Source organism: Equus caballus, chromosome 27, assembly GCF_041296265.1.
Source record: "Equus caballus isolate H_3958 breed thoroughbred chromosome 27, TB-T2T, whole genome shotgun sequence".
NCBI lineage: Eukaryota > Metazoa > Chordata > Mammalia > Perissodactyla > Equidae > Equus > Equus caballus.
This window is the reverse complement of record NC_091710.1, coordinates 17409896-17422028: the sequence shown is the minus strand read 5'-3', so window position 1 is coordinate 17422028 and position 12133 is coordinate 17409896.

The window sequence follows — 12133 nt, the reverse complement described above, 5'->3', positions numbered from 1 at the left end:
CCTTTCTCCCTCTGATTTATTTCACTTCACATAATACCCTCAAGGTCCATCCACGTTGTCACAAATGGCCGGATCTCATCATTTCTTAGGGCCGAGTAGCATTCCATTGTGTATACATACCACATCTTCTTTATCCGTTCTTCCCTTGATGGGCACCTAGGTTGCTTCCAAGTTCTGGCTGTTGTGAATAACGCTGCGGTGAACCTAGGGGTGCATGTGTCTTTCTGCATTGGTGTTTTCAAGTTCTTTGGATAAATACCCAGCAGTGGGCTAGCTGGATCATATATACGGTAGATGTGTTCCTCGTTTTCTGAGGATACCCCATACTGCTTTCCATAGTGGCGGCACCAGTCTGCCGTCGCACCAGCAGTGCGGGAGAGTTCCCTTCTCTCCACATCCTCTCTCCGACACTTGTCTCTTGTCTTGTTAATTAGAGCCATTCTGACCAGAGGAAGGTGACATCTCCTTGTAGTTGTGGTTTGCATTCCTCTGATCGCTAATGATGTTGAGCCCCTTTCCATATGCCTGTTGGCCATCCGTATACCTTCTTTGGAGAAATCACTGCTCAGATCTTTGGCCCGCCTTTTTAATTGGGTTGTTGATTTTTTTTTTTTTTTTTTTTTTTGCTGTTGAGATGTATGAGTTCTTTCTGTATTTGGGATATTAACCCCTTGTCCGATATACGGTTTGCAAGTATCTTCTCCCAGTTGTTAGGTTGTGTTTTGGTTTTGTGGATGGTTTCCTTTGCGGTGCAGAAGATTTTTTTTACTTTGACGTAGTCCCATTTGTTCATTTTGTGTTTTGTTTCCATTGCCCAGTCAGACGTGGTACTTGAAAGTAGGCTGCTAAGACTGATGTCAAAGAGGATACTGCCTATGTTTTCTTCTAGACGTTGCATGGTTTCGGGTGTGACATTGAAGTAAAAGCCGAGGGAGGAGGCTGCAGTTCCCCCCAGAGCGAGCGTAGCGGGGACCCTGCGTCCCTGTCAGCGCACCTTCCCGCACCGCGAAGGTCCGAAGCGTGTGGGCGGGGCCGCAGGAGTTCTCCCAGGAGGGTGTCCCCGTCGCTGTCCGGAGTCCACCGCCAGAGGGGGGGCGGGGCAACGGCCGGGCAGCGTCTGGGCGGCGGCGCGCGCGCCAGGAGAGGAGCGCGCGGCTGCTGGGCCGCCGTCCTGGGAGGCGTGGGAGGCGTCGGCGAGCCGCGCCTGCCTGCCCAGAGCCGAGCCCGGCGGAGTCCGGCCGCGCGGTGCTGCTCTCTCCCGGGCCGGGCTCGTCCGTTCCGCCGGCGTCCGTGGACGCCGCTCCGTGTCCCCGCTGGGCACAGCAGCCCGGGCCCTCCACAGCCACGGCCGCTAGCCTGAGGAGGCCGTCCTTCAGCTCCCGCTCTTCCTGCTCGCCGGACACGGACGACCAGGGCGCCCGCGAAGATGATTCCATCTGGGAGAGGTACCTGGGGGCGTGGGCCTGGGGGCTGGTGGGAGGCGAGCGTGTCCCTGAGAAATAGGATTGTGCGCCGAGAGGTGCCCGTCAGGTGGCGGGACAGCTGTGCGGCGCGGGGAGCGAGGGGGTCTCTTCGTGCGCTTCAGGCGTTCGTGGAACGGGCGGTGTGTGCCGGGCACGGGGCCAGCCTGGGCATGCGGTGCCCGGGAGTCGGGCGCTGAAGCGCCACCCGTGGTCTGGGCTTCTTGGAAGGACAGACGCGAAGTCGATAAGGACACTGGTCTCGATGCGTTCTGAGGAGTGCACGTCTCCCTCTTTTCGAGGCTACGTTCCGTTGGGGTTTTCATGAAGCCTGTTGTGGCCCTGAAGCTCAGGCCGGTTCAGGGGAAGTGGCCTGTCGAGGGCCACATCATATTTGTGTGCAGAGCCAGTGCTTTCCAAAGCCCTTGAGTGTGCAGAAGTCTACCTGTCAGGGGTGCAGTGGGGGCTGTCCGGGCAGCATTGTGAGCACAGGTCTGTGCCCCACACTTGAAAGTATGGAAAAGAAAGCGGGAGGCTGGAGGGTGCTCCGTTCGTTCCCTCCTTCCACAGAGAGCCTGGAGAGTTGACTTTGGGACAAGTCCTTCCTTTCCTCTGGTCGGTGCGTGTTCAGTGGTCTGGACACTTGGTGAGCAAGGCTGACAGGCTGTTTGACGTACTGGGCCTCACAGCCTGGTTGGAAAGGACAGAGAGGCAGCAACCAATTACCTAGGAGGTACGTAAAAGCAATTTTGTGTTGAGTGTTGAGAAATACGGCATTTCCTGTTAGACTTTGTGACTTAGGCGGTGATGTTGAAGCTGAGAGCAGATGCCGAAAAGAAAAGGAGGACTTGTGCGGGAGAGTGTTGGGACAGGGCAAGGGAGGAGTATGGCCTGTCAGAGGAGCTGAAAGAATGCCCTGGAGACTGGGGCCGCCGCGTAGGGACTGTAGGGTGGGGAAAACAAAACTTTTCGATTGAGGCTGGCGCTTTCTATAGGGTTTTGGAGACTAAGCGTGGTGATTCAGAACGTGGACTCTGGAGCCACACTCTGTCAAATGGGTCCTGGCTCTGCCACCTACGGGCTGTGTGAACTTGGGCAAGTTACTGGACCATTGTGTGTGTCAGTTTCCTGATCTGTAAAACGGGGTTGATTATCATACACACTCCATAGGTGAGTGTAGAGGTGAGAGGATATTTCATATCCCTAAAGTACTTAGAGCAGCGTCTGGCCTTTAGTAGGCGTTAGTAGTGGTTGATTGAGTAAATGGATAAACGCATACATAAGCATTAAAGGCTTGGAGGCTGGGGCTGGCCCCGTGGCCGAGTGGTTAAGTTCGCGCGCTCCGCTGCAGGCGGCCCAGTGTTTCGTCGGTTCGAATCCTGGGCGCGGACATGGCACTGCTCGTCAGACCACGCTGAGGCAGCGTCCCACATGCCACAACTAGAGGAACCCACAACGAAGAATACACAACTATGTACCGGGGGGGCTTTGGGGAGTAAAAGGAAAAAATAAAAATCTTTAAAAAAAAAAAAAAAAAAAGGCTTGGAGGCTGTCCCTGGTGAAACGTGTGAACTGGAATGGATTACAGCCAACTTTGTTTCCTTTCCAGCTTGCAGTTGCTACTGACCGCATCTGCAGGACTGTGGAATTAGAAATAATCTCCCTCGACTTGGCGGCTCTTGGTAAAACAATCTAATGCTGTCCAAATTATCCCAGGGAAATAAAAGCCTTTTCAGTAGCATAGTAGGGTTAGGCTTATGTCATATGTATTGTTTATATTGGTTTGTTTAGTGTTTGTGGGTAACTTTTTTTTTTTTTTTTTTTTTTTTTGCAAAGCTGCTCGGTTAAAAAAGGCAGATTAGCTATGAAATGGTTCAGACCCAGAGAAAAGTAGAGAGCCGTGTAAGCAGAGCACGCCTTTCCTTGACTCTCTGTCGAGAGCTTTTGTGATTCCAGCCGCTCTCTGCCTCAGACACGGTGCCCTCTGCGTGTGCAGTCATCTAAACAGTGCGGGGTCTGGGACCGTGGAGAATCCAAGGCAGTATAGTCATGCTTTGCTTAACAGTGGGGATAAGCTCTGAGGAGTAGGTCATGGTCAGGCAATCTGGAGACTGTGCAAACACCACCGAGTTCCTCAACCTGGATGGCAGAGCCTCCTACACACCTAGGCCATGTGGGACTAATCTGATGGGAGCCCCGTTGTTGACTGAAACGTCCCGATGTAGGGCACGACTGTACTTCCCAACTCCAAGGGCACGGAAGTGTAGCCTGTGGGGCTTTTGAGAAGAACAGAGACGCTCAAGGCCTACTCTGGACCCACTGACGCAGAATCTACTGGGATAGTTCCCGGCTTTAAAGACCAGACGTAGTCCTCCTCTGCAGACATCTCCTCGACGGTTTTTCACACTGGGTTTTCCCTCATCTGAGAAAACAGGCCAAGAGATCGTGAGGATCCATAATTAGTGTTTTAATACGTTTGGCAGGACTCAGTGTTTTTCACGTTCTGTGATACTGGGATCTGCATCTCCGCTGTAATGTGTTAAACCTTCAAATCTCGTCCAAAAGCCGTGTCATTACCTAGAGAATCCTTCTGTGACTTGCAGGCGGATTGCCATCTTTCTGCTTCCGCCGCCTCACCTTTAAAATGGGGAGAATACCGGTAACCTACCTTTTGGATGTGAGGATTAAATGAGACAGTTGGTGCAAAGCAGTCGGCACAGGATCTGGCACAAAGTGAAGCCTTCAATAAATTATGATTACAGTAGTTGTGATTTCCCTCCAGTCGGAATATGGTTTAGTTGAAGTTAGTGGCTGTGTCACAGCTGTGTCTCAGGCTGGTGTCTGCCGCCCTGAGCTAAGCCATACAAATCCCTAGAATAACTTTTCAAAAGCCTGTTAGCCTCTTGAGGCTCCTACGCTTCTTTATTTTGTTTTGTTTTATTTTATTTTGTTTTTTTTTTTATTGCAGTAACAGTGGATTCTAACATTATATAGCTTTCAGATGTACGTTGTAATATATTTCGAATTCTGTGTAGATTACATCGTGTTCACCCCCCGAAAACTATAGTCCGTCACCTCACATGGGAGCCTCATCACCCCTTTTTGCTCTCTCCCCTCCCCCCTCCCCCTATGGTAACCACCAGTCCAATCTCCTTTGCTCTGTGTGTGTTTGTCATTGTTTTTATCTTCTGCTTAGGAGTGAGCTCACACGGTGTTTGCCTTTCTCCCTCTGATTTATTTCACTTCACATAATACCCTCAAGGTCCATCCACGTTGTCACAAATGGCCGGATCTCATCATTTCTTAGGGCCGAGTAGCATTCCATTGTGTATACATACCACATCTTCTTTATCCGTTCTTCCCTTGATGGGCACCTAGGTTGCTTCCAAGTTCTGGCTGTTGTGAATAACGCTGCGGTGAACCTAGGGGTGCATGTGTCTTTCTGCATTGGTGTTTTCAAGTTCTTTGGATAAATACCCAGCAGTGGGCTAGCTGGATCATATATACGGTAGATGTGTTCCTCGTTTTCTGAGGATACCCCATACTGCTTTCCATAGTGGCGGCACCAGTCTGCCGTCGCACCAGCAGTGCGGGAGAGTTCCCTTCTCTCCACATCCTCTCTCCGACACTTGTCTCTTGTCTTGTTAATTAGAGCCATTCTGACCAGAGGAAGGTGACATCTCCTTGTAGTTGTGGTTTGCATTCCTCTGATCCCTAATGATGTTGAGCCCCTTTCCATATGCCTGTTGGCCATCCGTATACCTTCTTTGGAGAAATCACTGCTCAGATCTTTGGCCCGCCTTTTTAATTGGGTTGTTGATTTTTTTTTTTTTTTTTTTTTTTTGCTGTTGAGATGTATGAGTTCTTTCTGTATTTGGGATATTAACCCCTTGTCCGATATACGGTTTGCAAGTATCTTCTCCCAGTTGTTAGGTTGTGTTTTGGTTTTGTGGATGGTTTCCTTTGCGGTGCAGAAGATTTTTTTTACTTTGACGTAGTCCCATTTGTTCATTTTGTGTTTTGTTTCCATTGCCCAGTCAGACGTGGTACTTGAAAGTAGGCTGCTAAGACTGATGTCAAAGAGGATACTGCCTATGTTTTCTTCTAGACGTTGCATGGTTTCGGGTGTGACATTGAAGTAAAAGCCGAGGGAGGAGGCTGCAGTTCCCCCCAGAGCGAGCGTAGCGGGGACCCTGCGTCCCTGTCAGCGCACCTTCCCGCACCGCGAAGGTCCGAAGCGTGTGGGCGGGGCCGCAGGAGTTCTCCCAGGAGGGTGTCCCCGTCGCTGTCCGGAGTCCACCGCCAGAGGGGGGGCGGGGCAACGGCCGGGCAGCGTCTGGGCGGCGGCGCGCGCGCCAGGAGAGGAGCGCGCGGCTGCTGGGCCGCCGTCCTGGGAGGCGTGGGAGGCGTCGGCGAGCCGCGCCTGCCTGCCCAGAGCCGAGCCCGGCGGAGTCCGGCCGCGCGGTGCTGCTCTCTCCCGGGCCGGGCTCGTCCGTTCCGCCGGCGTCCGTGGACGCCGCTCCGTGTCCCCGCTGGGCACAGCAGCCCGGGCCCTCCACAGCCACGGCCGCTAGCCTGAGGAGGCCGTCCTTCAGCTCCCGCTCTTCCTGCTCGCCGGACACGGACGACCAGGGCGCCCGCGAAGATGATTCCATCTGGGAGAGGTACCTGGGGGCGTGGGCCTGGGGGCTGGTGGGAGGCGAGCGTGTCCCTGAGAAATAGGATTGTGCGCCGAGAGGTGCCCGTCAGGTGGCGGGACAGCTGTGCGGCGCGGGGAGCGAGGGGGTCTCTTCGTGCGCTTCAGGCGTTCGTGGAACGGGCGGTGTGTGCCGGGCACGGGGCCAGCCTGGGCATGCGGTGCCCGGGAGTCGGGCGCTGAAGCGCCACCCGTGGTCTGGGCTTCTTGGAAGGACAGACGCGAAGTCAATAAGGACACTGGTCTCGATGCGTTCTGAGGAGTGCACGTCTCCCTCTTTTCGAGGCTACGTTCCGTTGGGGTTTTCATGAAGCCTGTTGTGGCCCTGAAGCTCAGGCCGGTTCAGGGGAAGTGGCCTGTCGAGGGCCACATCATATTTGTGTGCAGAGCCAGTGCTTTCCAAAGCCCTTGAGTGTGCAGAAGTCTACCTGTCAGGGGTGCAGTGGGGGCTGTCCGGGCAGCATTGTGAGCACAGGTCTGTGCCCCACACTTGAAAGTATGGAAAAGAAAGCGGGAGGCTGGAGGGTGCTCCGTTCGTTCCCTCCTTCCACAGAGAGCCTGGAGAGTTGACTTTGGGACAAGTCCTTCCTTTCCTCTGGTCGGTGCGTGTTCAGTGGTCTGGACACTTGGTGAGCAAGGCTGACAGGCTGTTTGACGTACTGGGCCTCACAGCCTGGTTGGAAAGGACAGAGAGGCAGCAACCAATTACCTAGGAGGTACGTAAAAGCAATTTTGTGTTGAGTGTTGAGAAATACGGCATTTCCTGTTAGACTTTGTGACTTAGGCGGTGATGTTGAAGCTGAGAGCAGATGCCGAAAAGAAAAGGAGGACTTGTGCGGGAGAGTGTTGGGACAGGGCAAGGGAGGAGTATGGCCTGTCAGAGGAGCTGAAAGAATGCCCTGGAGACTGGGGCCGCCGCGTAGGGACTGTAGGGTGGGGAAAACAAAACTTTTCGATTGAGGCTGGCGCTTTCTATAGGGTTTTGGAGACTAAGCGTGGTGATTCAGAACGTGGACTCTGGAGCCACACTCTGTCAAATGGGTCCTGGCTCTGCCACCTACGGGCTGTGTGAACTTGGGCAAGTTACTGGACCATTGTGTGTGTCAGTTTCCTGATCTGTAAAACGGGGTTGATTATCATACACACTCCATAGGTGAGTGTAGAGGTGAGAGGATATTTCATATCCCTAAAGTACTTAGAGCAGCGTCTGGCCTTTAGTAGGCGTTAGTAGTGGTTGATTGAGTAAATGGATAAACGCATACATAAGCATTAAAGGCTTGGAGGCTGGGGCTGGCCCCGTGGCCGAGTGGTTAAGTTCGCGCGCTCCGCTGCAGGCGGCCCAGTGTTTCGTCGGTTCGAATCCTGGGCGCGGACATGGCACTGCTCGTCAGACCACGCTGAGGCAGCGTCCCACATGCCACAACTAGAGGAACCCACAACGAAGAATACACAACTATGTACCGGGGGGGCTTTGGGGAGTAAAAGGAAAAAATAAAAATCTTTAAAAAAAAAAAAAAAAAAAGGCTTGGAGGCTGTCCCTGGTGAAACGTGTGAACTGGAATGGATTACAGCCAACTTTGTTTCCTTTCCAGCTTGCAGTTGCTACTGACCGCATCTGCAGGACTGTGGAATTAGAAATAATCTCCCTCGACTTGGCGGCTCTTGGTAAAACAATCTAATGCTGTCCAAATTATCCCAGGGAAATAAAAGCCTTTTCAGTAGCATAGTAGGGTTAGGCTTATGTCATATGTATTGTTTATATTGGTTTGTTTAGTGTTTGTGGGTAACTTTTTTTTTTTTTTTTTTTTTTTTTTGCAAAGCTGCTCGGTTAAAAAAGGCAGATTAGCTATGAAATGGTTCAGACCCAGAGAAAAGTAGAGAGCCGTGTAAGCAGAGCACGCCTTTCCTTGACTCTCTGTCGAGAGCTTTTGTGATTCCAGCCGCTCTCTGCCTCAGACACGGTGCCCTCTGCGTGTGCAGTCATCTAAACAGTGCGGGGTCTGGGACCGTGGAGAATCCAAGGCAGTATAGTCATGCTTTGCTTAACAGTGGGGATAAGCTCTGAGGAGTAGGTCATGGTCAGGCAATCTGGAGACTGTGCAAACACCACCGAGTTCCTCAACCTGGATGGCAGAGCCTCCTACACACCTAGGCCATGTGGGACTAATCTGATGGGAGCCCCGTTGTTGACTGAAACGTCCCGATGTAGGGCACGACTGTACTTCCCAACTCCAAGGGCACGGAAGTGTAGCCTGTGGGGCTTTTGAGAAGAACAGAGACGCTCAAGGCCTACTCTGGACCCACTGACGCAGAATCTACTGGGATAGTTCCCGGCTTTAAAGACCAGACGTAGTCCTCCTCTGCAGACATCTCCTCGACGGTTTTTCACACTGGGTTTTCCCTCATCTGAGAAAACAGGCCAAGAGATCGTGAGGATCCATAATTAGTGTTTTAATACGTTTGGCAGGACTCAGTGTTTTTCACGTTCTGTGATACTGGGATCTGCATCTCCGCTGTAATGTGTTAAACCTTCAAATCTCGTCCAAAAGCCGTGTCATTACCTAGAGAATCCTTCTGTGACTTGCAGGCGGATTGCCATCTTTCTGCTTCCGCCGCCTCACCTTTAAAATGGGGAGAATACCGGTAACCTACCTTTTGGATGTGAGGATTAAATGAGACAGTTGGTGCAAAGCAGTCGGCACAGGATCTGGCACAAAGTGAAGCCTTCAATAAATTATGATTACAGTAGTTGTGATTTCCCTCCAGTCGGAATATGGTTTAGTTGAAGTTAGTGGCTGTGTCACAGCTGTGTCTCAGGCTGGTGTCTGCCGCCCTGAGCTAAGCCATACAAATCCCTAGAATAACTTTTCAAAAGCCTGTTAGCCTCTTGAGGCTCCTACGCTTCTTTATTTTGTTTTGTTTTATTTTATTTTGTTTTTTTTTTTATTGCAGTAACAGTGGATTCTAACATTATATAGCTTTCAGATGTACGTTGTAATATATTTCGAATTCTGTGTAGATTACATCGTGTTCACCCCCCGAAAACTATAGTCCGTCACCTCACATGGGAGCCTCATCACCCCTTTTTGCTCTCTCCCCTCCCCCCTCCCCCTATGGTAACCACCAGTCCAATCTCCTTTGCTCTGTGTGTGTTTGTCATTGTTTTTATCTTCTGCTTAGGAGTGAGCTCACACGGTGTTTGCCTTTCTCCCTCTGATTTATTTCACTTCACATAATACCCTCAAGGTCCATCCACGTTGTCACAAATGGCCGGATCTCATCATTTCTTAGGGCCGAGTAGCATTCCATTGTGTATACATACCACATCTTCTTTATCCGTTCTTCCCTTGATGGGCACCTAGGTTGCTTCCAAGTTCTGGCTGTTGTGAATAACGCTGCGGTGAACCTAGGGGTGCATGTGTCTTTCTGCATTGGTGTTTTCAAGTTCTTTGGATAAATACCCAGCAGTGGGCTAGCTGGATCATATATACGGTAGATGTGTTCCTCGTTTTCTGAGGATACCCCATACTGCTTTCCATAGTGGCGGCACCAGTCTGCCGTCGCACCAGCAGTGCGGGAGAGTTCCCTTCTCTCCACATCCTCTCTCCGACACTTGTCTCTTGTCTTGTTAATTAGAGCCATTCTGACCAGAGGAAGGTGACATCTCCTTGTAGTTGTGGTTTGCATTCCTCTGATCGCTAATGATGTTGAGCCCCTTTCCATATGCCTGTTGGCCATCCGTATACCTTCTTTGGAGAAATCACTGCTCAGATCTTTGGCCCGCCTTTTTAATTGGGTTGTTGATTTTTTTTTTTTTTTTTTTTGCTGTTGAGATGTATGAGTTCTTTCTGTATTTGGGATATTAACCCCTTGTCCGATATACGGTTTGCAAGTATCTTCTCCCAGTTGTTAGGTTGTGTTTTGGTTTTGTGGATGGTTTCCTTTGCGGTGCAGAAGATTTTTTTTACTTTGACGTAGTCCCATTTGTTCAGTTTGTGTTTTGTTTCCATTGCCCAGTCAGACGTGGTACTTGAAAGTAGGCTGCTAAGACTGATGTCAAAGAGGATACTGCCTATGTTTTCTTCTAGACGTTGCATGGTTTCGGGTGTGACATTGAAGTAAAAGCCGAGGGAGGAGGCTGCAGTTCCCCCCAGAGCGAGCGTAGCGGGGACCCTGCGTCCCTGTCAGCGCACCTTCCCGCACCGCGAAGGTCCGAAGCGTGTGGGCGGGGCCGCAGGAGTTCTCCCAGGAGGGTGTCCCCGTCGCTGTCCGGAGTCCACCGCCAGAGGGGGGGCGGGGCAACGGCCGGGCAGCGTCTGGGCGGCGGCGCGCGCGCCAGGAGAGGAGCGCGCGGCTGCTGGGCCGCCGTCCTGGGAGGCGTGGGAGGCGTCGGCGAGCCGCGCCTGCCTGCCCAGAGCCGAGCCCGGCGGAGTCCGGCCGCGCGGTGCTGCTCTCTCCCGGGCCGGGCTCGTCCGTTCCGCCGGCGTCCGTGGACGCCGCTCCGTGTCCCCGCTGGGCACAGCAGCCCGGGCCCTCCACAGCCACGGCCGCTAGCCTGAGGAGGCCGTCCTTCAGCTCCCGCTCTTCCTGCTCGCCGGACACGGACGACCAGGGCGCCCGCGAAGATGATTCCATCTGGGAGAGGTACCTGGGGGCGTGGGCCTGGGGGCTGGTGGGAGGCGAGCGTGTCCCTGAGAAATAGGATTGTGCGCCGAGAGGTGCCCGTCAGGTGGCGGGACAGCTGTGCGGCGCGGGGAGCGAGGGGGTCTCTTCGTGCGCTTCAGGCGTTCGTGGAACGGGCGGTGTGTGCCGGGCACGGGGCCAGCCTGGGCATGCGGTGCCCGGGAGTCGGGCGCTGAAGCGCCACCCGTGGTCTGGGCTTCTTGGAAGGACAGACGCGAAGTCGATAAGGACACTGGTCTCGATGCGTTCTGAGGAGTGCAGGTCTCCCTCTTTTCGAGGCTACGTTCCGTTGGGGTTTTCATGAAGCCTGTTGTGGCCCTGAAGCTCAGGCCGGTTCAGGGGAAGTGGCCTGTCGAGGGCCACATCATATTTGTGTGCAGAGCCAGTGCTTTCCAAAGCCCTTGAGTGTGCAGAAGTCTACCTGTCAGGGGTGCAGTGTGGGCTGTCCGGGCAGCATTGTGAGCACAGGTCAGTGCCCCACACTTGAAAGTATGGAAAAGAAAGCGGGAGGCTGGAGGGTGCTCCGTTCGTTCCCTCCTTCCACAGAGAGCCTGGAGAGTTGACTTTGGGACAAGTCCTTCCTTTCCTCTGGTCGGTGCGTGTTCAGTGGTCTGGACACTTGGTGAGCAAGGCTGACAGGCTGTTTGACGTACTGGGCCTCACAGCCTGGTTGGAAAGGACAGAGAGGCAGCAACCAATTACCTAGGAGGTACGTAAAAGCAATTTTGTGTTGAGTGTTGAGAAATACGGCATTTCCTGTTAGACTTTGTGACTTAGGCGGTGATGTTGAAGCTGAGAGCAGATGCCGAAAAGAAAAGGAGGACTTGTGCGGGAGAGTGTTGGGACAGGGCAAGGGAGGAGTATGGCCTGTCAGAGGAGCTGAAAGAATGCCCTGGAGACTGGGGCCGCCGCGTAGGGACTGTAGGGTGGGGAAAACAAAACTTTTCGATTGAGGCTGGCGCTTTCTATAGGGTTTTGGAGACTAAGCGTGGTGATTCAGAACGTGGACTCTGGAGCCACACTCTGTCAAATGGGTCCTGGCTCTGCCACCTACGGGCTGTGTGAACTTGGGCAAGTTACTGGACCATTGTGTGTGTCAGTTTCCTGATCTGTAAAACGGGGTTGATTATCATACACACTCCATAGGTGAGTGTAGAGGTGAGAGGATATTTCATATCCCTAAAGTACTTAGAGCAGCGTCTGGCCTTTAGTAGGCGTTAGTAGTGGTTGATTGAGTAAATGGATAAACGCATACATAAGCATTAAAGGCTTGGAGGCTGGGGCTGGCCCCGTG